The sequence below is a fragment of the Anguilla anguilla genome, chromosome 16, assembly GCF_013347855.1.
Source record: "Anguilla anguilla isolate fAngAng1 chromosome 16, fAngAng1.pri, whole genome shotgun sequence".
NCBI classification, from domain to species: domain Eukaryota; kingdom Metazoa; phylum Chordata; class Actinopteri; order Anguilliformes; family Anguillidae; genus Anguilla; species Anguilla anguilla.
The window spans coordinates 1,209,133-1,232,917 of NC_049216.1; the positions used below are offsets into that span (position 1 = coordinate 1,209,133).

Below are 23,785 nucleotides of genomic sequence, written 5' to 3' on the forward strand. Positions count from 1 at the left end.
AAGTTCTTCAATGAATTTTTAAAAATGATGAAATTGATTTAGATAATCAAACTGAATTGAATCATGGTAAAATGAGAGATTTTGTGATGCATTGAATTGTTTCCTAAAGAATCGTAATCCATGCAATGGGTCACACAGACTGCTGCTCATAGCCAAAGTGAAGAAACCCCAACATAAACCCAACCCAAAGTATGCCATGTCATGAAGCATCAATGCACAGAATTTAAGCTGCCTCTTCTCTTCTTTTTGAAAATTTGAAAATATCTGAACTGTATGTTCCTTAACTGCTGTTTTCCTGTGCTATTGCTAGGGCTGGCAACATGTATTTCCCTTGTAAATATGACATGTGAAAAGTTCACGGTAAATAGGGGATGTATTTTTATTGTACAATGTATTTTAGTATTTGGGTCATTTTGGAAGTGGTTGGTTGTTCTCCTTTTTTTGTTTTCTTAGGTTTCTAGTATGAGCGATAAGAACATTTGTACTGACTTTCTGTATTTGTCTCCAGTTGTGTAGAGGTAGTATGTAAAATATAAAAATTATGTTCTTGTTGGTTTTGATTATGTCACAAATGTATGAAGTATATTCTTTTTATGCATAAACAATTATATTTATTACACATTTTTCTGAAAACATTTATGGATAGCTTTTATTAGTTTCTCTACAGGTAGCCTTGCACCTATCTCAGCATGCATTGGGCGAGAGACAGGAATACACCCTGGACAGGTCGATAGTCCATCACAGGGCACACACACACATTCACTCACACACTCATGCCTAGGGGACTGGACTCTCCTATTAGCCTAACCTGCATGTCTTTGGACTGTGGGAGGAAACCGGAATGCTCAGAGGTACTTCACAGGGTTTACTCCTGACTCCTTATTGAATAAAGACAAAAAACATGTTTTTAAACTTCCAAGGCGGGGGAAAAAAATCCCTGCTCCTGCAACAATGGTAAGAAACGTATGCGCACTAAAGCGCTGATGCTCAAGAGAAAGGATGGGCTGAGCCCCTCGCTGAAGTTCGGCAGATCCACAGAGGTCCTGCCTGAACTCACACGGGATAACTGCTGAAACACACCGTGAATTCCAAACGCTTATTTAACTCTGGTGGCCAAAAGCCTCTTCAAACCCCTATGATCTAATATTTGCCTTTCATATATTTTATCCCATATGGAAAATAAATACATTGCTATGTATGTCAGTTTAAACTGAATGTATTCCAAATGCATTGCAATACAATTACACTCTTGAGTAAATGCTTTGCTATGTGTTTCAGTTTAAACAGAATGCCTACAAAATGCTTGCAATACATTTGCATTCTTGCACAAACATGCAGCAATGTATTCCGTTAAACGTTTGATGGTTTTTATGTACCTGTTTTTAGTATTTCAAGACTGTCCAAATTCAATTTTAATAACATAAGCAAATCTGTAGTAATAAGACCAATTATCATATTTTCATGAATATGTTTATTGTACTGTAGATGGTACAATTGAAATGTTAAAATTCAATTACTTGTTTTATGTTTTCCATTTTGTCAATACCAATAAATTCAGTGGCTTACAGGAATTTATACCATCATTCATACAATTGCCCTTTAATATTTAAAACAGTAATTGTAATATTTATTGTTGTAGTTGTAACTGTCTTAACATTGTTCTGTATTAAATGACACTAAAATATTTCTGAATATGCCCAAATACATTGATGAAATAATATTTTTACATTCAAATATTTGAAATACATATTTAAAATATGTTCCATTCTAAAAATCTTTATACTATGAATATTATGAATATATTATATATTTTCAAATATGATTCTATTCCATTTGGGTAAAATATGATATTAATAGGAGGACAGCTTACAGGTGGCTATTCTGAGAAACTCTCCCTAACCTTTTCATGCTGGTGCCAAATCTGGCCAATTCTTACCCATTAAAGGGGTGTTCTATTTCAGGCTATCTAAATTCAGAATTGAGAATCACAGAGACTTGGCTTAAATGAAGCAAGACACTTTTTACATTTACGGGCAGAAAAAAAGAGTGAAAATGAAATTATTTGGGCGATGCAAAAATGATGTTGTTCTCCTTCAATTTTTAAATACTGAGAGATCACACATGTACAGGATAGCATGTCCTGAATTATAAACTCCTTGAGAGCAAGTATGCAAAATCTGAGGGTGACATGCAAAACAACTAAAGATATAATAAGCAAAGAGTAAGCAATGTACCCTGGTGTTCCTTAGTGTCTGCAAATCTATCTAGGACGGAGTGTAGCACAGCGGGTAAGGAACTGGGCTTGTAACTGAAAGGTCGCAGGTTCGATTCCTGGGTAAGGACACTGCCGTTGTACCCTTGAGCAACGTACTTAACCGGAATTGCTTCAGTATATATCCAGCTGTATAAATGGATACAATGTAAAAATGCTATGTAAAAGCTGTGTAAGTCGCTCTGGATAAGAGCATCTGCTAAATGCCTGTAATGTAATCTAAAATGTCTAAATTGTGCGTTTCTGTAAATCATAACCTCATATATTTCACTACAAACAAACTGTTTTGACTCATGAAACTTACCTTTGCATTATTTTAAAATGATAATGAGAATTTCTTCATCAGTACAGAGTTGTAAGATGTTTAGGGGTCTAAAAACCTATCCAAAACTTTTGCAAAAAATGATTTTCATCCATTATGACAGTTTAAGATGAAACATTGATATGACATTGAAAAATGATGTGAAAAAATGCACAGTGGTACACATACCTAAATATCTACTCATTCACTCCAGTATGTTTTTTGTACACTACAGTATGTAATATTTTGTTGCATGGGGATGAGACAGGATTTTACAGATGTCATATCACTTCAAGGGATATTTTACATTCATCTAGCACATATCAGCACACAGTACATTTTAATGAGTATATTCTATACCATTTCCATCCCATACTAACAGCTAGGGCTGTTAGTTATCCCCCAATACAAATGTGGAGTTTGCATGTGTCCACGTGGGTTTCCTCCCACAGTCCAAAGACATGCTGGTAGGTTAATTGGGAACTCTAAATTGCCCATAAGTGTGAGAGTCATTGGTGAGTGAATGGTGTGTGTGCCCTGTGATGGATTGGCGGCCTGTCCAGGGTCTGTTCCTGCCTCTCGCCCAATGCACGCTGGGATAGGCTCCAGCACCCCCAGCGACCCTGCCCAGGATAAGTGGGTATAGATAATGGATGGATGGATTATTAGGAAAGGCTAACAGTTGTCTGTTACAACCAATGCAAATATAACAATATCAAAAACATATATTACAGAAATGTTACAAGCAGTAATTCAGACATGTTCACATACTGTATATCCTAGTTAGACTGAATACTTCCTGTCCTTCTGATCCACCCCCAGAGGATTTGCTTTAGCCATGCTGATCAGTCAGCAAAATTAGTAAAATATTGTGAAAAGACCAATTATGCCTCATCGAGTGCTCGTATATAAATGCGTAATGTCACTTGAATGCACAATGCTGTGCTGAAGCAACCACTCCTGCAGATACACTGGGCTCTCGCGCTTTTTAATAAAATTAAAATGAAGCATGCCATATACCGTTCAAAAGTTTGTACTGTCCTCTACACGATAAAAGATGTATCAATTAAATCATAACAAACTGAAAGTTACAACGGTGTAAAATATGAGTGTAAAACATCCACTTCTGTGTATGACACTAAATTTAGACTGCAGGTCAATATGAAGTGATTCACACACAAATTTATTTTAACAAGTTATTTTTTATGATTTATTAAATACGTATATTACATCACAGGAACAGCGGCATTAACAGGGACAGAACATAATGACTATCAAGAACTAGTGTGACAATGATGAAAAATCAGCACTGACAGAATATCAGTGCTAAAACGAAAAGCATATAAAATTAAGTAGCATTCAAAATAATTACACTTAAAAGCAAGCCTCTGACACCATATTAAAGTGACAGTTAATCCCAACAGCATTCTGTGAAAGCAATACTAATAAACATAATTGGTTTTACTGTTGCCAAATAGTAACCCAGGAGCCAGTGACTTGCAGGGCACTGTACATCGGATTCCAGAGCACAGAAATCAAGTCAAACCAGTCAAAGGGAAGTTCAATCAAGAATGTTGATGCAAAGGGCCAATTTCTCCTGGAGAGCAGTTTCCCCAGCATATAACACCCCTCTGGCTCTATCAGGGGATATATACACTGCTGCTTGAAAGTTTGTGAACCCTGAAGGGATGGTCATTATTTTTGTATAAAATGTTTAAATAAACTTATAAAATCTTTATCTAAACCTCAATTTGTAATGAAGTTTTTCCAAATAAAGGACGCAAACAAAAAAAAAAACAAAACAATATATTATTTTCATTGTTTATATAACAAAAGTGTTTTGTTTAACAAAAAAGCAAATTTCATGCGTGCAAAATTATGTGAACCCCTTAATAGTCAGTCAATAGCATGTGGTGCCTCCATTAGCCGTGATAACTTGGAGTAATGGTCTCCTGTAGCCACTAATCAGTGTCTGACATCTGTTTTGAAGAATTTTTGCCCACTCCTCCTTATAGAACTCTGCCAATTGAGTGAGGTTTGAGGGGTGTCTGGTATGAACTGCCAGCATCAGGTCCTGCCACAGCATCTCAGCTGAATTTAGGTCAGGACTTTGACTTGGTCATTCCAAAACTAAAAATCTTCTTTCTCCTGAGCCATTCTGTGGTAGATGTGCTTGAATGCTTTGGGTCGTTGTCTTGTATGAAGAGCTCCTTGACTGATTGCAAGACGTTCTGTTCAAGATTCTCCTGGCATGCCTCAGAATTCATGGTTCCGTTAATGATGTGGAGTCGTCCAGGTTCAGAGGAGGAAAAGCAGCCCCAGAGTTTGACGTTCCCACTACCATGCTTGACTGTTGGGATAAGGTTCTTTTGGTGGTAGGCAGTGCCAGGTTTTCACCAAACATAACGATTTTTATTGTGACCTGTGTCATCTGTCCAGAGGATCGACTTCCAGAAACCTTCAGGTTTGTCTAGGTGGCCTCTGGCAAAGTTAAAACGGGCAGTTTGGTTCCTTTTTGACAGCAGAGGCTTCTTCCATCCTATCCCATTTTGATTCAGCGTTCTTCTTATTGTTGAAACATGCGCAGTTATCTGAGATGCCGCAAGGGAGGTCCGCAGATCTCTAGATGTTATGTTTGGGTTGGCTTTTACCTGATTCATTATTTTTATTGTGGCTTTTGGGGATATTTTAGAAGGGCATCCACTTCTAGTCCGAGGTGCTGTCATGTTAAATGCTCTCCATTTGTAAATGCTTTGCCTCACAGTGGACTGATGGAGCTCAAATCTTTTTGAGATGATTTTATAGCCTTCCCCAGACTGATGTGCTCTCACTGCCCTCTTCCTGAGACTCCTCTGAGATCTTTCCTCTCGGCATGGTGTGTGTTGCATTCAGATGTATGGGTTACACCAAACTGACTAAGTTTATTACCTCTATTCATCAGAGTCCCACCCAAACTTTTTCCTGAAGACCTCTCCTTTGATTGGATCATTTGATACACAATTATTTACCTACCTGATTCTACTTGATGCAACCAATCAATTTAGGGTACACTTATTTTTGCACCTGTGTTAATTCCTTTTTCATTTTGTTTTTCTACTACGCTCATGATTTCCTCACTTTATTTACTCCGCACTATAGTCTGTGATCATGTCAACCTTCACCTGCATGCTCATTCTGCTAAAAACATATTGTTTCAACTACTCAATTTCATCATTTCTCCTCATTTCTCTCATACTATTGTTATATTATCATATGCAAAGCTTGCTGGGACAGCTGCGTCTGCTCCTATTCTCCACTATCAAGTCTTCCAGTTTTACTCACTCCAAGTCTCATGTAAAGTGACTGATCTAGTTTAGCAAAACAGCGAAGAGGACTCCTACCTGCAGATAAGCAGATAATCAAAATGCCTTATAAACCTTACAAACACTAAAAGTGCATCTCCACGAAATAACAGAAAACGGAGCAGGACAGTAGGGTACACAAGTTGCGACCTAGGGAGCTCTAATTCTACGGGCTTGCTGATAATTTTGTCAATCAAGGCTCCTTGGATGGCCGTCAAATCCGTGAGTACGTACTCTGGCTATATTTCAGCTGCGTTTCTCATACGTTTATACTTACGCCACCGCACCCTTTGTCACAGCCACTGTTTCACATATATAGCAAAGCGAAAGTGCTAAACGGTACATGCTTATCAGACTGTACAAATTTACACAAGGATAGCCATAATCCACAACCGTTTCTTACAGGGTCACTTCGCATTTCTCACTCTCATAATAAAACGCTTTGCAAAAAGAAATGATATCTCATAAAAAATACAAAAATGCCAAGTTACTCACACATACAAGACGTACACCGTCTATAACTCATTCATTCAAACTGCCAAAATATAGGCCTGCCACCAAAATTAAATAAGCTGTATTCCAAAGCAATGCTACCCAATGTTTCCTCAATTCTTTTACATCTCAGGTTAAAGAAACTTGTTGCTGGCTGGGTTTAAACCTAGTACCCCAGGGACCATAGACTGTAACCCTGACCACTAAGCCATGAACAGACTAGCTGTTTAGATTAGAAATGTTTCAGACTAAAAAGGTATGGGTATTTTGCATGTGTATGCAAGTTTTTGATTGGCTCGTGTAGGTGAAGGATTGGCTGGTGTCGGTAAAATGTCCAATGGGGAGACATTTTGTTTGTGGGATAGGCGGCAGGAAAAATAAGAATGAGAAAAAGAAGAAGAAGAAGAAGAAGGAGAAAACGCAAAATCCCCATTAGTTTGGGGCTTTATTGTGTGGACATGTGAAGTTTTTTATGAATTCTATCTGTTGAAATGGGGTCAGAATGTACGAAATGTAATATTTTTAAGGGCTGAGTGTCTGTGGCTGTTGTGGTTATTTCTGTGGGGAACCCTGAAAAGTGCCAAACTCTCTGTGCTGTATAGGTATGGGGCATGCCCCGCCAAGGCGTAACTTGGCGGGATGGCATACCTGCCATCCCAATAAGGGCTGTAGCTTATCATGAGGAAGTGAATGGGCAAGGCATACTGAAAGTGTGAGATGGTCCAAAGTCCAAAAGTACCTGGGAGTGTTTCAAACTCGAACACCATTTTAAAGACGGACGAGAAAGAAGAGGGAGTAAAAGAAGGAATAAAACTGAAAAAAGAACGGAGTAAGTAGCCTGTTGTGGAGTGGGATGGAGAGAATATAAACTAAAGGTGAAGAGGTGTGGGAAGGAACGGGAATCTTCTAGCATAATCGCATTAACACGCCTAATTCAGCAAAACAGGAAACTGACAATAAAATGGCGGTTTTGGTGCAATAGGCTTCTTTTTTTCACATTTTTCATTTGGGACCAAAAGTAATTAAAAAATAATTTTAAATATTTATGTGTTACTTCAGTTTAAAAAAAAAATAGTTTATGATAATTTTACCTTGTGAGATGTGGCGGTAGTCACAGCCCTAGTAATTTTATTTAAAGTGAAGGCTACATTTTGACACCTGCAACTGTAACATTCAATAACATTCCAAACTTTTTTCAAACAGTAGTAGTTTTGTCTAACAGACACTGATTTTGCACTGAATAACAGTTCAGTTGGACATGATGAGCCTTGTGTGGACAGTCTTCACTTTGTGGAAAGGGATGTCAGAATTTAGTTTTCTCTATAATCAAGCAGTTTGGATTTGTGCAGAATGTAGAAATGTAAAATGTGGCAGAATGTACAGAACATGGCATGTTACTGTTACAGTTGTTGTGTTAATGCTATTTGGCTAACACAGCAGGTTTAGCTAAAGCACAGTAGGATACTGAGGTCAAACTGGTAATACAGAGCTACACAAGCAATGCAGCATTAGTGTTACAGTTTTATAATTCTCCATAGAGAAAAAGGCTGCACATTCAAATGTTACCTGTTGCCTAGTTAGGTCAGGCGATGGTTCCACTGACAGCACAGAGCAACTCACGCATTTTGATACTTGCAGGGACAACAGCAGAGACAGTTTCCACAGGACGAACGATCAACTAAGGAACTAAATTTAACAGAGGTAAGCTCTAGTAGCCCCTTCACATAAGCTGTCTTTCTTTCCATTTGAAAGGGGGACAGTTCACTTTGCCATAGGCTATTCAGCTCACTCTGTCATAGGCTATTCAGCTCACTCTATCATAGGCTATTCAGCTCACTCTATCATACGCTATTCAGCTCACTCTATCATAGGCTATTCAGCTCACTCTGTCATAGGCTATTCAGCTCACTCTATCATACGCTATTCAGCTCACTCTATCATAGGCTATTCAGTTCACTCTATCATGGGGTATTCAGCTCACTCTATCATACGCTATTCAGCTCACTCTATCATAGGCTATTCAGCTCACTCTGTCATAGGCTATTCAGCTCACTCTGTCATAGGCTATTCAGCTCAGTTTGTTATTCAGCTCACTCTGTCATACGCTATTCAGCTCACTCTATCATAGGCTATTCAGCTCACTCTGTCATAGGCTATTCAGCTCACTCTGTCATAGGCTATTCAGCTCGCTTTGTCATAGGCTATTCAGTTCACTCTATCATGGGGTATTCAGCTCACTCTATCATAGGCTATTCAGCTCACTGTCATAGGCTATTCAGCTCGCTTTGTCATAGGCTATTCAGCTCATTCTGTCATAGGCTATTCTGTTTACTCTGTTGTCATTGCTTAAGCATTTAAAATTTGTCCCTTTAAATGTTTAGCCATTTTTTTCTGCAGTTGAACATTGTTAAGTATGATGCATTGTTGAAATAATGGTATAAACTTCATCACATAATTTTACTATATGAGTGCCGCAATTCCTTGATCCTGGCCTCCAGGATGACAAACATGAAAATGACAAATAACCTTCCAGGCTGTCTAAAAAAGAAATCAAACAGTCAATGACTGGAAATGTCACATAACCAACATACAGACATCATAATAGCAAACCTTACACCAAAACTTATGAACAAAACCAGTCAGTTAAGAACTGGAGCTAATAAATAACTTTAGTATTAACAGACATTATTCACCACAAACTTTAGCATATTACGTAAGGGCCATAACTGATCATGAGGAAGTGAATGGGCAAGGCATATTGAAAGGGTGAGATGGTCCAAAGTCCAAAAGCACCTGGGAGTGTTTCAAACTCGAACACCATTTTAAAGACGGACGAGAAAGAAGACAGAGTAAAAGAAGGAATAAAACTGAAAAAAGAACAGAGTAAGTAGCCTGTTGTGGAGTGGGATGGAGAGAATATAAACTGAAGGTGAAGAGGTGTGGGGAGGAATGGCAATCTTCTAGTATAATCGCATTAACACGCCTAATTCAGTAAAACAGAAAACTGACAACAAAATGGCGGTCTGGGTGCAATTGGCTTCTTCTTTTTTATATTTCATTTGGGACCAAAAGTAATTTAAAAATACTTTTTAAAAAGTTTATGTTTACTTCAGTCTTTTGTAAATAGTTTATGATAATATTACCTTGTGAGATATGATGGTAGCCACAGGCCTAGTAATTTGATTAAAAGTGTAGGCTACATTTTGACACCGTAACATTGAAAGACATTCCAAACTTTTTGTCAAACAGTAGCCTGTCTAACAGATATTCATTTTGCACTGGAATCAGGTAAATAAATAAAAGTAACGTGAGCAAACACACAGTGACGATTCAGCACTGACATCTGTGGATTTTATTTCAGTAAGTCTATTTATTAATGTAATTGATATATCTATTTATTTAACAATGCACATATTAAATTCAGTCCATCGTTTTGTCAGAAGTTTTTCTTTTCCGACTAGTGTCATATTTATTCATGAATTTATTCTTCAGAAAATAATTAAGACACATTGGTAACAACTGGATTTTCTCACATGGCAATAATAGGCCTATGGAAGCCTATATCTCTAGAATAGAGATTTATGGATAGAATAACAGATTTGTTGCACATGATGAGCCTTGTGTGGACAGTCTTCACTTTGTGGAAAGGGAAGTCAGAATTTAGTTTTCTCTATAATCAAGCAGTTTGGATTTGTGCATGTGAATGTAGAAATGTAAAATGTGGGCAGACTGTACAGTATGTGGCGTGTTACTGTTACAGATTTTGTGTTAATGCTATTTGGCTAACACAGCAGGTTTAGCTAAAGCACAGTAGGATACTGAGGTAAAACTGGTAATATGATACACACCCTGCTATTCACACACTACAGTATTTGTGTTATTATAATACACACGTTGATATTCACATACTACCGTATTTGTGTTATTATAATACACATCCTGCTATTCACACATTACAGTATTTCTGTTATTACGATGCACATCCAGTTACTCACTCTCCCGCATTCATGATATTTATGTTTTAAAGAGTAACAGAAGGAAAATTTGGCAATATCCAGGCATGAACCCCCAAAAACAAGCAGTGAGGTAAAGATAAACTCCCAGATGGGAAGAAAAAACACTCAAGCGGTGGCCAGAAAAAAGAAATCTCAGGAGGAATCCAGCTTCAGATGTGCATTCTTACACAATTTGATATTTGAATATTCTTCAGGGTTGATGTACGGATATTCGTTTAACCGTGGCGGCAGTGTAGCACAGTGAGTAAGGAACTGGGCTTGTAACCAAAAGTTCATAGGTTCTATTCCTGGGTAGGACACTGCCGTTGTACCCTTGAGCAAGGTACTTAACCTGAATTGCTTCAGTATATATCCAGCTGTATAAATGGATACAGTGTAAAAATTGTGTAAGTCTGCTAAATGCCTGTAATGTAATGAAACTGTGAAAATAGATGAACTAACCTTGAATAATATCAACGTCTCTTGAGTTGAAAGCAAATTTTGCCGCTGCAATTACAGTCAGCACAAACTTTTTTTGGGGGTTCAGGCCTGGTAAAGCCATTGTAAAGAGTCTTTGTGACAGCGTCGTCACGAGAACCATAGTTTTTCCTATCACTGCTGATACAGAGTGTCATCTACAGGCTATACTGTAACTATTCTGGCATGTTAGCTGTCAACTCCAAGAATTCTTAAGAGTAACTTTTAAATGATAACAGAAAAATAATTAAAAACAGAGGAGTACCCTTTTAATGCACATAAAAACTCAGTCCCCTACAAGTTTTCTCCCCAGTATTTTTGACATGTTGCCAAGCTAACTCAGCAGTGGAGTCTGGAAGAGGCAACACACGCTGGCATTTCCTCATTCGCCAATGTGTGAGTGTTGGCTGGCCGTCTCTCCTGCTTTATTTCATTATTTTTTTTCAATAAGGCAGGATGGGAGGTCAGTGAAGAGAACACACAGGCCTGTACACACAGGTGCCCCAGACAGACAGCCTGATACAGACAGATTTTCTGGCTAATGTAATTAACTGTTGTGCCCAAACTGATACAAATCACTAAAAAATCACCGTGACTGCTGTGGGTGTGCATTTAGGGAGAACTGGAGTGACACTGGAGGACTTGACAGAGTTGTTGACTCCAGCGATGGCACATGCATCTCAAAGTGGTGATTGACAGTTTAGTTTACAACTGGTGTTTTTTAAATGTCTCTACTTGTGTTCGGTGGCCAATGGGCAGGGTTTTTTTTAAAATTTGTTTAAGAGTTGCCTGAGTTGTCTGACCTTCTCTGCATTGAAGAAACTTGGCTAACTGCACACCTGCCGTTTGTCCTATCAGGATATAGATCAGTGCGGAGGGGCAGACAAGTTGGTCAGGGGGGAGGGTGCTGCACCTTTGTGAATGATGGGTTATCATTTAGAGAGGTGGTTGTAAGCGCTGAGAGTGAATGAGTGGTGGTGGAGGTGTGGTTGGGTACAGGGGAATGCTGTAGTGGTGAATTTTTATAACCAGAGTTTGGACCTGCCCCTTCATTACCTTGAAAGAATACTCCTGCTTAGGGCTAATAAGGTGATTTGGAGTGGAGATTTTAATTCCTATAATACACTTTGGGGTAGCGAGTTGACTAACAGAAATGGTGCTTGTTATGGAGAAATTTATGGATAGCCTGGTATTGGTTTGCCTGAATGATGGGCATGGATACACAGCCTAATGTTATTTTGGGGACGTCATCAGTGTTGGACCTGACAGTACCTTAGTGTGCAGCTCTATGGCTGGTGGGTGTGAATGGAGGTCTGGGAGGATTCAGCTGTAGGGACTGACCGTTATCCAATACTGTGTAAAATAGGGGCAGAAGCATCTAGGGAGGAGTGGGTGTCCCCGGGTAGATGGTGCTGGGAAAAAGGAGACTGGGAGGTGTTCAGTCAGGTCTGTGAAACTGGAGCAGCACAGCTCCAGGTGGGGGGTGATATAGATGATTCAGTAACTGCATCATCTGAAGTTCTGTTAGCTGCCTTGTCAGCTGCTGTCCCTTGGTCTGAAGGGAGAAGGATGAGGAAGGTGGTGCTGTGGTGGTCACCGGAATGTTCTAAGGTAGTTTGAGCACACAGCCCTGCGCTCAGGGTCCTGCACAGGAACCTTCCTCCAGACTGTGTGCTGGAGTATCACAGGGCGAGAGCAGTGGCCAGGAGAGTCATCGAGGCAGCAAACAGGAAGTGCTGGAGAGAGTACTGCTCTCGGATAGGCCAGGGCACACAGGCTGGGGAGGTGTGGGGTACGATTGGGAAAATGACAGGGGTGTCTAAGGCCACTCAAATCCCAGTTTGGGTGGATGGAGATTGTGTTGCCAGGTCTGGGAAAGAGAAGGCAAATTTGGGGGAGGACAGACTGAATTGCTGACGAGCTGTTCTGAGCCAGTGGGGGAATGTATGTGAGAAGCGGACGGAGTTTGATAGCATTTCATAACAGCATAGGGTCTGGTGAGGGGGGAGGTTGGGCTGGCGTGGTGGTGTCCCCTGTTCCTCCCTGGTTATTCCCACTGCCTGTGGTTGGCATGGGACTGCTAGAATATGTGCATCAGGTTGGAGAATCTATAAAAAAAGATTTTTTATTAGTTTCTGCCAGTTTATACAGACATTTTGCTTTCATCATGTAGAAATGATCTGGTAGAACATGGCCAGCATCCTGCTACACACACCGAAGGAGCGTAGCCTCCCCAGAAAGAAAAGCATTCAGTCTAGTAGGGCCTCCAAAGACACAAACCACTGTATCAAACCAACTATCCATGTGATCAGGAGAACAATGTGTGTGTGCCTGGGCCTGGCAGGCTGTGTGTTAATATACTTTGAGGCTGTGTGCATCAGTGTGCTGTGAGTGTGTGTGTGTGTGTGAGTGTTTGTGTGTGTGTGTGTGTTGCTGGGGCCTGGCAGGCTGTGTGTTAATGCACTCTGAGGCTGTGTGCATCAGTGTGCTATGTGCGTGTGTGTGTGTGTGACTGGGGCCTGGCTGGCTGTGTGTTACTGTACTTTGAGGCTGTGTGCATCAGTGTGCTGTGTGTGTGTGTGTGTGTGTGTGTGTGTGTGTGACTGGGGTCGGGCAGGCTGTCTGTTAATGTACTTTGAGGCTGCGTGCATCAGTGTGCTGTGTGTGTGTGTGTGTGTGTGTGTATATGTGTGTGTGTGTGTTGCTGGGGCCTGGCAGGCTGTGTGTTAATGTACTCTGAGGCTGTGTGCATCAGTGTACTCTGTGTGTGTGTGTGTGTGTGTGGCTGGGTGCTGGCAGGCTGTGTGTTAATGTACTCTGAGGCTGTGTGCATCAGTGTGCTGTGTGTGTCCTCTGCATACAAAAACAATGAGCATCTTCAGTGCGTCGACCAGTGAATTTCTTTGAAATTGCACCTCCATCCTCAAGATAAATGGAATTTAATGAAACCATTATGTACCGTGGCAGGAGCTGGAAATGGCCAAAATTATCAGAGTATTTTTTGACAACTATCAAATCTCTGAGTTTGTTGGAATACTGTAAACATGAAGATGCATTCTGCCACCTGGTGGCCTTGTGATACTACTGCAAGTGACTGAACTCCAAGGTTGAGTTTCAAGGCAGAAGTTGACAGGTTCTCAAGAGTTCACTGAACTGAAAAAAAAGTAGAGAATCATCAATGCTATGCCTCACCTTGTGTGCAAAATGCAGTGGGTCCATCTTGTTTTTGGAATCCTTGAGTATAAATGACAGCACTGTTCTCTCCAAAAAAACTACTGCAAGTGATGTCAGAGTGATCATGTTGGATTTTTAACATGATTGGACAGTACTATGCTTTAGAAGTATGTGGTCGCAGTGTAACATCAATCAATGAAAAAGCACCGATAGACTATGTGTAATCCCATCTATATATAAACTGTTCTTGATTGTTAAAACATCATCTGGATCATTTGTGAAACAGCAATTTACAGCCATACTGTATGTCCTGCAATGCTTAAAACATGAGAACAACTGTGTGCAACATGAGGTGTACAAATGACAGATGAACACATTAAGGACTGCAGTACTTTAAGGCACTGGCAGATCAGTTTAAATCTTAATGTTGCAAAGTTTAAAAGTCTGGTTTGGCAGGGCATTTTTTGAACATATTTCCAGGAAACATTTAAAGTAGGCACACAAGGTAGACAGGAAAATACCAGGTCAGACAACAGTTTCCCACAGTTACAGGTTTTATTACAAGCAGCACCAGAGAGGTACACATGCCACAGCTTGCAGAGGAATTCTCAGAATTCTCAGAAGTTTGCTAATGCCATACACCAGTTCTTTTATTAACAGGAGCTTGTCTGAGTAAATGTTTCCCTGTTGCAATTACATCAAACACCCATGTGATGGAGACAGAACCATGACATTTCCTTATGTTTAATCTTGATGCTTTGCTTTAAAACAAAATTCACCTTTGTTATGATAACAAGCCTACACATTAAAAGCTAATTTTAACATTTACCACATTTCAGCTTGTGCGCATATATATTTTTCATGCCGGGGAAGACCTTTCATAAGAGGCTCTGACATGCAGTCATACGAGTGCCCAAGGGGGGTCGCCAGAGAGCGATGAAACGCAGATCCCTGTTTGACTGAACCCTCCCGTACCCTGGGCAACACAAGCACCAATCGTGCATCGCCCTGTGGAGCTACCGGCCACAGTCAGCACTGGCACGGTCTGGATTCGACCCGAGGCTGTGAGGTTCATCCATGCACCTCAGGGTGGTGCTTTAACCGAATGAGCTATCCAGCAGCCCCAAGCCTAATTTCAATAAAATTACAATTTATCAGCATCCATAAGAAATGCAGATTACCATACAATGTGCCAAATAATCACTGCATTGATAGGAACCACTCAAAGCAGGTACATGAGGTAGACAGGAAATCATCAGGTCAGACAACATTTTCCCATTGTAACAGACTTTAGTACAACATGCACCAGGGAAATACCCACTACACAGAATGCAGTGGCATTCTCCAAAGACTCACTAAGTTGTCTCAGCCTTGATAGTAGTTTCCAAGCATCACACCTCATAAGGTCACATCTCACAAGCATGGAGGCTCTGTCTGTGGTCACACACGCATGTTACATCAGTAATTAGGCCTCTCAGCACGCAACACAACAGCACAGTATAGTGCCTGGGACGGGGGCGGTATATCCCCATGGTGGGTGCCAAAGCTTTTCGGGTCCTCTCAGGAGTGCTGTCGGTACGGTCCTGAGCTGCATTTCATCCTCCCCATAGCTCTCCATCGCTCCTCTCCCTCATCGTCACGGTAACTGGGAATGTGGAGACTGGGACAAGGCCACAGGCCTAGGCAGAATTGGCCAAGAGTGCATACAGAAATATAGAAACATACACTTCCCTTCACTACCTTAAGCCTCCAAGCAGCTGTACACTGCAGAACACAGTCTGAAGTGCATTAATCACTGCAGGTTTCCCACTGAATCTACAGGAACTGAGGCGGAGCAGTGAAAGAATGGGCAGTGATTCACTATGTGCAATCATATAGACATGGAAACTGTTTTTGATCAATAAAACATTGTCTGGATTATTTGTAAAACATTTTGGTTTAAAGTCACATCTACTGCAATTATTAAGACATGAGAACTCCTGTGGAGTTCTAGAAAAGACTGTTGAAAAAATAGTATTTTAGTTACTTTAAACAGCCACTAGATGGTAATGGAAGTTCAGTTTCACTCTGAGCTATTGTCTCATGGGCGCTTGCTAGTTTGAACCATAATCTCATGTTTCTGGCAAAATAAGAGAATCTGTGTAACAAGTACATTAAGCAGCAATAATAATTTTGCAGAGTTCTGAGAGATAGCCTTCTAATAGCTTGTCACTAGATGGATTACAGAAGCTTTCTCTGGTCAGCATGAAGTTTGGCTTTTTGCGCATTACTGTTGCACTATGAGTGTCATCAAATTGTTGTTGCAGAAATCATAAATGATTCCATGTTTTCACTTGTGAGCAAGAACATGGACACTGATGTTTCTTAATCTGAAGGGAAACTTTATGTTGTGTAAAATTAGAGATTCCGTGTTGGCTTTTAAACATCTGTAGACAAAATTGTGTAATTATTTCTTTATTAGGAGTATATGGACACAGTGACCCAGTACCCAGAGGAAACCAGCACAAGCACAGGAACTTGCTAGCTCCATGCAGAGAGGACGCAAACCGGGACTCTAACTCTGCTTTTTTTATCGTCACATAGATTGTTTTGCCGTGTGTGATTTCACGATTACACTTTTTGCCCAAAAACTGAATTAAAGAGCATCAGTGCTCTTATTTCTCTCTAGGGAGCTACACATAAACACTAATGTGGGTAAAACCAGACCCAAAGCCAAGCCTCACTGGGGGCTTCAGTCGTTGCAGCCGGGAGAATAGAAGCTAGATGAGAAGGGGTGTTTGGAGGAATAGGAATCTGCAGCTATGATCGCAATAACGCTTAATTTAGTGAAATAAAACAGATAATAAAATGTCGCCTGAGGAGTAGACGAGGAGTAATATGTTTTTTTTTAATTCCCCATTTGGGACCAAAAACAAACAAAAAAAAAACACCCCTTTCAAATAACTTTTAAACATTTTAACGTTTATTTTAGCATTTATTTGGTATTTCATGATAATTTCACCTATTTGGATATGACAGAAGTCACAGGCCTGTCGGCTATATTATGACATCTGCTACTGTAACAAAAACAGACCGAACATTTTAACTGTGTGGTTTGTGAAGTCCAAATGTTATTTTTGCTCTGTATTCACACAGTTTGGATTAAGACAAATTAACTTGATGTCTGCCATGTTAAAGTCGGTGGTCGGTAGTTAATTCACGTATGGAGCTTTATAGCTGGTCTTCTATCATTTGAAACGAGACATTAGCTCCTGTATACAAGAGCATGCTAAAAAGATGCTTAAAGGATATTCATTTGCATATTTGCTACCCAACTCTGACTAGTTTCAATTCATGAAGACCTAGTGGCCATGTCCTTACCAATTAATTATGTTCTATTGAATTTGCACAAGTTTCAAGGATAATAAATGCAACTACTTTAATAGTAGCAAGAACTGAAAAGAACTGTGGTTATAGTTGCATTAAGACGCCGTTTCTTGTGTGAACCACAAGGTAGCAGCATGTAGCTGTGCATGTAGGTCTACTTAAAATCACGAAAGCGTCTGATTTCAAAGCCACCATGTCAAAGCAAATTTACGTTTTGCCTGAGTTGGATTGAAGTTGAAATTGAAATACAACAACTTAGAAACGGAAAACACATGATACAATGACTTTTTTTATTTTTAGATAAAATTGGGCTACTTAAGAAAAAATAATGATCTACTTTCATGAATTATTCATTTGGGTCGTTTTTGGATGTTTTCCCAGATTTCTCACGAGCATGTTCGTGTATGTTAGAGGGGTTGTTTATGGGTAAATGTGCGGTCGAAACACTGACTGGAAGCACGGGTAGTTAACGTTGCCAAATGTTTTAAAATTTTACATGAAACGCAATAACAGGGATATCAGTCGGCTATAAATTGTCACTAGCATATCGTATACGCCTACTAGCAAAATACATGCTTCCAAGATACTGACTTTATAGGGGTCACAATGATTGGCACTCTTAAAGATTGTTAAAAATAAAATCTAACAGAGTGAAGTTTACTCCAGCATGTATATAAGACATTAAGCTGAGCTCAGGCCTAAGGAACTGTGTTGTCCTCTACCATGGCTTGCTGTTTCACTGGAGTATAAAACTGAGGCAACACGCTTATAAAATCCGTTTTTCATCAAAAGCAACAAACTCACAAATGAACAAAAAAAAAATGGTGGTTGACCTTCAAAAATAAGGAAATGGGTCAAAAACTAAACAAAGAAATATACGACTTACTACTGTGAGACCAAATATGAATAATTTCAAAACCCCTGGAGTAGTGTTAAACCTGCCCAGTAGATGGCGCTAGTGATCTTAGCCAATGCACAGTGAGGTAGATGGGTCAGGGAGCAAAGAAATATCCAGTGGCCACAGTTGGAGAATTACAGAACTTGGTTGCATCGGGGGGTCACCAAGTTTCTATTAATTGCTACATTAGATGCTCCAAAATTAGATGCTACCTCCATGCCAAAAGGCTATGTAGAATGGCTTCAGGAAAATGGTTTTACTGGGAGTAATTGACAGTTTCAAGAATCTAAATAGTCTCCTTTGTCTCATCTACTGTGGTCCTGAGAGATGACATTTGAGCTCTTTGGACAAGCATAGCTGTTCATTTGTGGCCTTTCTGTTAGCTTGAACTAGTCTGCCCATTCTCCTCTGATCTCTCATTAACAAGGTGTTTTTTGTTTATCTCACCATTCTCTGTAAACTCTAGAGGCTGTACTGCATGAAAATCCCAGGAGGGCAGCTGTTTCTGTGATGCTGGAACCACCACATCTGGCACCATCCATCTGGCACAGTCAAAGTCGCTTAGATCACACATCTTGCCCATTCTAATAGGTAAGGAGCTGGCCTTTTAACCTATAAATCACAGGTTCGAGTCCCAGGTAGGACACTGCCATACTGCATTACTTCAGTATATATCCAGCTGTATGGATGTAATGTAAAAAAATATGTGACAATAAAGTTGTGTAAGTCGCTCTGGATAGGAGAGTTTGCGAAATGCCTATAATGTAATGTAATGTCTATATTGAGTTACAGCCACATAATGTATGGTTTGGAGTAGCCTATTTGCATTAATGAGGGGGTATTCCGAATAAATGTGCCGGTAAATCACACAAAGGATATAGGTTTGGTGTTAGTTAGAGTCTTTATTGTCCCCATGGGGCAGTTTGTACTGCAGCATAGTATATAATAAATAGCAATAACGATATTTATGACAACAGATAAACATTAAAATCACTGCAAAACGTATCACTATAACTTATTAAGAAAGCCAGTGACACCTGGGATAAAAGAATGTTTAATCTTGTTTGTTTTTAACATAGGGATCCTATTTTAAAATAGGGAGCCTACACCGATCAGCCCAACATTAAACCACCTGCCTAATATTGTGTAGGTCCCTCTCGTGCCGCCAAACCATTTTACAATGTTGGCCAGTCTACTCTTGCGCTTAAGATTTAGGTTACCAAACCAGCAGATCATATTAAAGGTTAAAAGACATTCAATAAAAGACTTATTAAAGATAGTCATCAGCATCGTGTCCACCTTGAAACTTCGGAGTAATAACTAGTAAATGGGGAGAGGAGGTGCTTATGCAACATTGAACAGGTCATTGAAATAAAGGGTTATTGTTGTATGTATACATATAACAATTTTCTCTCATCCTTCTGGGACAAAGACATTCATGTTTGTCCTCTGTGGAGGATGTAACATTTCTAGTTATATCTTCAAGCCTTCATGATAGCTTAATTGTCTCTTTGTCTATAATACATAATGGTCTTTAAATGTCATAAATTTGGATGTGAGATTACATGTTCTTGGACCTGGTGGTCTTTCCAATTATTTTAGAGTTAAAATTAGTTTTTTTTTCATTTTAATTTTAGTAATATTAAGTAAAACTGCACTTAGAAAGCATTATTCCTAACTGATTGTTTTTATTTTTTTTATATTTGCATTTTTATACATTTGTATTGCTATATATATTATAACACAAAAAATATAGAAAAAATGTAATTTTTTATTGTAATTTTCGCCTGGGTCTCAGGAGGACAACGCTTAGTTGCTGATATCATTTTAAAATGATCCCAAACTGCAGACCGCTCTCTGTTCCTGGCTGGTTCCATCTCTGCACAATGTCTCGGATTCTTAAAGCAGTCACTGTGACTCACTAGTTCACGACTGACACAAACTGCTTGCTCTACCCACGAAACCTGCGCCAAAGCTTTGCTTCGGTACACACAACCAAAGAGGTCATATGGTTGTGTGTACCGAATGAAGCTTCGGACGTCATTGATCACGTGTTTATGGCAGAAACTAATCAAGCCTCGGCACACTGTTTCTAGTGCGCTCTGCTGTTTTTCTGGACACACGCTCGCAAGCTTCATATCAAGGGTAACATCACTCCTTTTGAGATGTCTGTATAGTACATGTTCAGGGCCCATTTAAATTCTGCATTACTTCCGTCAAAACCACGCTATATTGTGTGTGTGTGTGTTTCTGTGTGTCCAAGCGAGTGCTCAGTGTGTGCTCATGTTGTGTGTTTGCAGGCTAATTTGGGTTGGAAGCCACTTGTGGTCCAGTCTGGACTGATGTGTTCCTGTCTCCTTAGATAGGGGGCGCTGTTTCTAAAATGAATCTCTCAGAGGAGCCGAAGACCAAAGGAGGAACCCTCAGCAGTGAGAGGAAGAGGTATAAATGCATGAATCAGATATTTAATGTGATATGAGTTAGAGCTGCAGTAAGAGGATGAGTTTAACTGGAAGCTCTGTCTCCATGTGCTGTGAGTTAGAAGATTATTCAACTTGTAATAGCTTTGTAACACTGAGCTACTGTACACTAACATTACACTCGATAGCAGTCTCAAATTCTGGACATTACACCCAACTAAAGAAAGGCTTTGATTCCACATGTCTTAGCTTGAAAACGTTTTAATTGTCGCTAGCTAGTGGTAGGCATCCTTGCCGATCCAGCACGTTCTGCAAAAAGTTATTTTGTTCAGAGACAATGGGCAATGCAGTTATTAACTGCACTGGTTACTGTAATACTGGAGTGCCTGTGGGCTCCAGAATTAAAACCCATTTCTTGTAGGTCTCTTCATTTTTGGGAAAAGAAAAGAATGTATTGCTTTCTCCACATCAAGAGAAGGGGGCAGTGCTTAGGCATTTTCAATTTAGCTTGCCTAGCGTGCACACAGGTAGCAAGAGCATTATTTACACATTATATGTAGAACAATTTCACTGGACTTAAGGGTTTTGTTACATAACTAACACCCAATGAACCCTGCCCATTGAAAACCTGGCATTTAGCCAAGGAGGAGAGCAAGCCAATTTTGGCACAGGCTTTTATTTGTTTTTTATATTTTTGTTTTTTGCAATAATCATTTGAAAGTATTTCTGGGCCATTCGTGAGTGTAAAACAGTAATAAAATGACACATCATCAAATAATTCAGATTGTTGTGCAGATAACTAAAAGCAGTGAAATGTTGCAATGGATTTTCCAAGACATCCCAAAACCTCTCCAAATTGCACATTTTAGATAACGTTTTGAACAGGTTATCTACACTACAAAAGAAGTTTTCTGCTCTCAAAATTACATATTTTGAATAAATAACAGAGGTGAATCAGTTCTAACATGTTTTTGGGAGTTAATTTCTTACAGCAGTTAACATTATACTGAATGTTGAAATACAAATGTTACAGTAGCTGGAAAGAATTAGCAGAAATTATAACAGAAAATGAATATTAGTTTGAGTTGAACTTGCTTTGCTGCTGCTGCCATTACTCACTTTGCTAGAGATTTCATCCATTAGATGCTTTGCAAAAGAAAGAGACGGTCTGTATCTGTTGCTGCTGCTGTGGCTGATTGCAATGTCAGCTGCATGTGTGTTGTTCACATTCCGAACATTCCACTAGTGTTAATCAATGGGAAATTTTCTTGGTAAACATGAATAAAATATGAATAAAAAATGGAAAGAAAAATGGTAAATATCTCAAAAATATTTGCACTACTGTCAAGAAAAGCACAAGAAACTAGGTGAAGCTACAAGATAAAAAAAATATAGGTCTTGCTGGAAAAGTGTAGGAGTAGCATACAGGATGTTGACTTGATGTGGAATAAGAAGAAATAAGAAGGAGAACACTAAATTCACTTCAGTAAACTTACATGCCCACCAGTGGGGCTCTCACATGGTCTAGACTCTAGAGCACACTCTCCAAACCAGTCGGAACTTTCTAAATATGGAAATAACGCCTCTAATTGAGATTTGCTTTTTCGAGCTCTTCAATTACTTTTATCACAGTGCAAGAACCTTTTCTTCGATCCACCATAATTATGAATTCATTTCATAGTACAATGCTAAGCTGTTTTGAGAGCAAGCTCGCTTCAGTCTGCATGCACTCTCTGCTTGTCAGCACAATCTGCATTACGCACAGGGAGTGGAGGCAGATACACACTTAGGTTACTAGCAAATGGCTGGACCCACAGACAGCAATGAGGGCTCATTTGACAGATGACAGTCTTGTTTAATTCATTCTGTAACTTGATTGACTTTAAAGTAAACCTATCGTTGTTCAGATAACCAAATGCCTACTGAACAAAATATTATATGTAAAGACAGCATCGGGTGATCAGATATGCCGGCCAAGTTTCAGGTGGATGATTGACTGATTGAGTTGAAAATGATGCCTGAGCTGGCTAAGAGTCTTAGCTAGAATATGAGCAAGGGCATTTGGGATTACAGAAACTCTTACATTGACAAAAGAGCCATAAAGATGCAAGTATTGGATATACCAAAAGTGACTGCAGAGTAAGTACATTACATAAGGAATTTAATACGTTTTTCTGAATGATTGTTTTGGTGATCTGAGGTGCTGTTCTGACAGCTTAAATGGAATATATTTTTTATGCAAAAATAACAAAGGCAAAGTAACTATGGAAAGTATAAAAAACATGTTTTATGATGTGGGTTAGTGTGCAATAAGTGATTGGGGGATGGGGAGGCTCCTTTCATTTTACTGACATTTATCGCCATTAGCGCTGATAAGGGAACGAGTGGTGTTGTTGGCCAAAAAGGAGGCTGTTGCAGCCTTTGAGCTTGAATTTGTGACGTCTTTATAGCCCCTTTTTAATAAAATTGCAAATCTTTACTTTATCCCCATTCTGTGGGCGCTGCTGCCCATACCACTAGGGGGCAGGAGGGAAATATACCTTTCAATGTTAATGTCACCTTTCAGGTGTAGGTGGGTGTATTATATCACATTCAGGTGTATGTGATTTTATTATGCCATCGCCAGATGTGCAGTGACAGAGCTGTGGTAAGAAGATGAATTTAACTGGAATCTCTGTCTCTATGTTTTGTTCACAGGGTCCTAGTAGAAAGAGCAGGGTCACCTGTACCCAGCTGTGTGTCTCTGAAGAGTGATCGTTCAATGGAACCTCCACTCAATTTCAGAGGAGAGTTCACAGGTGATCAAAGGTAATTAAATAGACTTAAATTGACACTATTTAACCCGTTAACCCCAAGCATTTAAAAAGGCAATTTCCACCTGGTTTGCACTACTCTTAAATGTCCAGGAAACTAGAGTTTTGTTATATTCCCCAGAAGTGACGACAGATTTTCTTCTTAATGCTTCTTTCACGTTTCTAACCGAATTAGAACCATTGAATTGTAATAGACATGGTTAGATTATTGCGAGCTGTTTAGCAGACATGGGCAG

At 39.6% G+C, this 23,785-nt stretch overlaps 1 long non-coding RNA gene across 1 annotated transcript; it reads left to right on the top strand.

The window, feature by feature from the left end:
• Nucleotides 1–7,097: 7,097 nt before the first annotated feature.
• LOC118215125 lies at nucleotides 7,098–20,781 on the top strand. The gene is made up of 3 exons (XR_004762764.1): nucleotides 7,098–7,235; nucleotides 18,783–18,907; nucleotides 20,679–20,781. It is a non-coding gene; the product is annotated as an uncharacterized LOC118215125 (long non-coding RNA).
• Nucleotides 20,782–23,785: the final 3,004 nt, after the last annotated feature.